The 4955-nt window shown below is 34.0% G+C and overlaps 1 pseudogene; it reads left to right on the top strand.

The window, feature by feature from the left end:
* The first annotated feature begins 4573 nt into the window (after positions 1–4573).
* Positions 4574–4955, top strand: part of LOC107659995 (dynein beta chain, ciliary-like) — a 15770-nt pseudogene continuing 15388 nt past the window's right edge.

The following is a 4955-nucleotide window of genomic DNA, read 5'->3' as shown; positions in this document are numbered from 1 at the left end:
GGCCAATCACAACGCACTGGATAGCTGACCAATCAGAGCACACCTCGCTTTTCAGACCGATGAGCTTTGTAAAAATCGACGCGTTTCAAAAAGGCGGGGCATAGAGGAGAAACAATAATGTACAGTATGTGGAAAATAATGTGTTTTTTTTTACTTTAAACCGCATAAACACATTTCATTACACCAAATACACAAAATAATGTTCTTTTTAGCAACATCATATGACACCTTTAAAGGTGTAAGTTTGAGGTCACAGTCTGCTGTAGTTTTAAGTTGCTGCTGTTTTAATTTATCTTCTGAATGTGCTTCAGAACTATACATTGATTTTAAAATACATGTTTATTACATGAAAGATGGTGCATCAGATCATCTTAAAATGTGTGCACTGTAAAAAATGTATAAATAAAAAATAATACTGCAAAGCAAATTACAGTTAATTTGTAGTATTTTTACAGTAACATTGAATTAAACTTGTAGTTTATTTTACAGCAATATTTTGTAATTTCACTAAAGTACAGTATTTACCTGGCAACTAAAGTTGCCAATAAAATCCTGTAAATACCCCAAAATCCAAGATGATGTTGTAATAATTTAACAATGAAAATGCTGTAAAGAATAATTTTAACAGTAAACTGTAAACTGTAAAATACTGACTTAAATTAAGTATCATGAGCACTATCTTAATACATTTACAAATGAATAAAAACCAAGTCAAAGATGTTGCAAATAAATATTTATTAAAACTGGCAGAACATTAGACATTGCAAGGCTTTTATGGTAAAATAAAATATTCAGTCTTTCAACAGTTAAAATCTTATAATAAAAATAACATAGCATCACAAAATAACTACTAATGCCTGTTAACAAAATAAGACATATTCTGAGTAGAACATCAACTTTCTATAAAAATGAAGGTCAATCAACAGAATTCGTATAATTTTGGTTAAAAAGGGATTAAAATAAAATGCTGGAATCAACATTATACCACAAATTCTGTTGTTTGAGCTTATGTTCTATTACATTTAGAATATTCCTGCAAAAGACAATTTAATAAATACATACTGAAAGTCCATCAACTTTCTGAGATGAACACACACGAGGGTTGTACCTCTTCTCTGAGATCTTTCCACTTGTTTTGCCTCTATGTATCCGTCTTGTATCCAGTGAGTGTTGTGATTCCAACAAAACATCTGCACATAAAAACAAGCAGAAGCTTTAGAATAAAGTTCAGTATTGAATGAAACTAGCTCGATAAAATAAATGTAAAAATGCCACTTATACAATTCAGTCAGCATTTAGTACTTAAACTAAATAAGTAACCTTTTTCACAAATGAAATTGCTCAAGTAAAACATGTTACCTTTGAAAAAATGTAAGTGTGCAAAAGATGCCTGCTCCCGGGACGCCAGACTGAAGTTGTAATAAGACTGCAAATCCAGCCACAAAAGTTGAGGTATGAATTCACAACCGTCTGAGCCTCGAATAGTCAAAAGCCACTGGGTTCACCTGAAATTAATAAATATAATGTAACCCACAATACAGTATTTCAATATAAAATTTTATCTAAAATACAAGTTTATCAAATGATTTACAACAGAATTAATAAGAATACATTACCTAATATAATCAGCTTCAGAGAGTCTTGAGCTATTAGTGCAGCAGGGAGACCGTGCCAAATTAGACAACTTCAAACCGATATAAAGTTGGTTCGACGTTTGTCAGAGATATGTTCTTTAACGATTTAGCACAAGGACAAGAAACATAATGTGTTGTTTTCAAATGTAGAAGAGAACACACAATATGTTTTATTTGTTTTAATCTGTTGATAGACCTTATAATGTAAAAGTGCAGGATAGGGACTATGGAGGACGAAACCTGCAAAAACAATAAATAAATAAATACACAAATAAATAAATAAATATGCAAATAAATAAATAAATGTCTGTATAAATACACAAATTCTTGTTTAAATACATATAGTAATAATTAAACATGCGATTAAAGTAGAAAAGCACAATTAATCCATCTAAATGCTTCAGTTGAGAAATGTATAAAAAATAAATCTCAGATCTAAGGGGTGTGTCTTATTACTGGTTCATAAAAGAACATTTAGATGTTGGTATTATTCACAGAACTATAGCGCAACAAAAGCTATTGAAATGGAACAATTGAGAAAAAGCTTGCAAAGCATTACAAAGATTGTGCAGTTTACCGCCCCCTAGAGGAAGATATTGCACTTGTCTTGACCAAGTTTGACATTCAGAAATTTAAATAAATTAATTTAGAATGCACACAGTTTGATATGTAAATTTAAATGGGTGTGTCTTGTTACTTGTTCAAAGAACAATATTTACAGCCATCTTTTACTATCATATGTAAATCAGGATGCACGCTATTGAATTAAAGTTGAATCTGTTAACACATTAATTTTTAAAACACAGTATTCCATCTCAACTTCAAAGGGTGTGTCTTGTTACTGGTTCATAGATGAACATTTAAATGTTGGTTTTATTCACAAAACTATAACACAGCACATGATATTGAAATGTCAACGAATACATCAATCAATGTAAAGTAAATACGCTCTTCTATCTTAACTTCAAAGGGTGTGTCTTGTTAGTGGTTCCTAAACAAACATGTAGATGTTGTTTTTTTTCACAGAACTATAAGACAACACATGATATTAAAATGTAAACAAATACATCAATTAATTTCCTATAAATGTAGTACTCTTCTATCTCCATTTCTAAGGGTGTGTCTTGATACTTGTTCCTAAAAAAAATTTCAATGTTGATATTATTCACATAACTATAAGACAAAAAAATTATTGAAATGTATAAATTGAGAAAAAGCTAATTAAGATGTTCAGTACACCGCCCCCTAGAGGAACACATTGCAGTTGTTTTGTTTTGACTGAGTTTAAAAAGGTTTTATTCTTCTACTGAAATGTTTGTCTTGCCCAGATGTTTCTTGCTCAAATAAAAATGATATGAGTGGCTTACATGCTTTGTTTAAATGTGCATGTATAAATGTCTTTTATCTGTGTTTGTGTGTAGACTAATCGTGCAGTGGCTCATTTGGAGAATGAGATGTCTAAGCTTCAACAAACAGCCAGTCTGTTCGAAGTCAATTTCCCTGACTACAAACAACTTCGACAGTGTTGGTCAGACATCATCCTGGTAAAAGCAGTCTGGGATATGGTTATGTTTGTTAAGGTAATCTTTGCTACACACAATATCTACAGTACAAAATACTCCCAATAACCAACTTACACACATACAGAAAAAGTCATTTAAAGTTTTTCTTGATCTCTCCAAATTTTGCCCCAATATTCTCCTCTGGTTGGCATCCTCTTGGGAATGATGGGTAATGTAGTCCAGCATCTCAGACTGGACTAAGACTCCATGGAAGGAGATCAACGTAGAACAGATGGATATGGAACTTAGAAGGTTTGCTAAGGTACAATTTACATCCTAAAATTCTGTCTTTCTTCAACGTTCACCATATGCACAAAATGAGAAAGAAATCCATTCATTGGATGAGGTGTATGACAGATAACAATTAAAGGGGACATAATACACAATTTCTTCCAATCTCATGTTAATCTTGAGTACCTATAGCAGGGTTCCTCAAATCTTGCCCTGGAGGGCCAATGTGCTGCAGAGTTTAGCTCCAACCCTGATCAAACTCACCTACCTGTGATTTTCTAATGATTCTGAAGACATTGATTAGCATGCTCAGGTGTGTTTGATTAGGGTTAGAGCTAAACTCTGCAGGAAAGTGGATCTCGTGGGCCAGATTTGAGGATCCCTGACCTACAGAGTAGTATTGCTTCCTTCCCTGCGTATGCAAATCTTTTTGACGTCATTTTACCTTCATAACATGTGACACTGGAGTAATGATGCTGAAAATTTAGCTTTTAAATTATAATATTTCACAATATTACTGTTTTTTTTTTTTTTAACAAAAAAAAAAACGTTTGAATCATATTGTATAACTCTCTGCTATATCTCATGATGGGCCGAAGTGGATTGTTCTAGATGGAGACATTGACCCCATGTGGATTGAATCACTAAACACTGTCATGGATGATAATATGGTTGGTCATCATGATATAAAATAATAATGCCGTAAATGTGTGTACTTTGTAATTGTTTATATTCATTTATGTGTGCATGTCATGTGTGTATATATTAGGTGCTTACCTTGGCTAGTAATGAGCGGGTATCACTGACCTCCTCCATGAGCTTACTGTTTGAGATCAGCCACCTGAATGCTGCAACCCCGGCTACAGTATCTAGGGATGGAATTCTTTACGTGAACCCTCAGGATCTGGGCTGGAGTTCGTAAGTGACAGTATTCACCTCACTGATATTATACCAAATACTGCAGTTTGTGTTTGAGACACTCAGTCCCTCATTTTGATTGACAGGTATGTGACAAGCTGGATAGACACCCGTCAGGCCCAATCCGAGCGAGCAAATCTCACTATATTGTTTAATAAGTATGTTCCCTACTGTCTGGAGCAGATCAGATGCAACCTTAAGACAATCACACCTATACCTGAGACAAGCATGGTACAGGTAAGAGACACACAATCCAGCACACACTGGCTACATATAAATATGTATAGACAAACTTTTCTGAAACTTTAATGTATGCCTGTTCTTTGGGTGTATTAGATGCTGTGTTGTCTGTTGGACTGCTTGCTGACTGAAGAAAACAGCCCTCTGGACTCTCCCCTTGAGCTCTATGAGCTCTACTTTGTGTTTGCATGTGTCTGGGCCTTTGGAGGGGCTCTATTCCAGGACCATGTTAGTACTGAAAATTCAAGGACCATGTTAGTACTGAAAATTCATGTAACCTGTTTACTGTAAGCCACATATCTAATGTGGTATTCACTCTCTCTCTCTCTCTCTCTCTCTCTCTCTCTCTCTCTCTCTTTCTTTTTTTTTC

The sequence above is a fragment of the Sinocyclocheilus anshuiensis genome, unplaced genomic scaffold (assembly GCF_001515605.1).
Source record: "Sinocyclocheilus anshuiensis isolate Anshui unplaced genomic scaffold, SAMN03320099.WGS_v1.1 scaffold55, whole genome shotgun sequence".
Taxonomy (NCBI): Eukaryota; Metazoa; Chordata; class Actinopteri; order Cypriniformes; family Cyprinidae; genus Sinocyclocheilus; species Sinocyclocheilus anshuiensis.
This window is presented reverse-complemented; position numbering and strand designations above follow the sequence as displayed.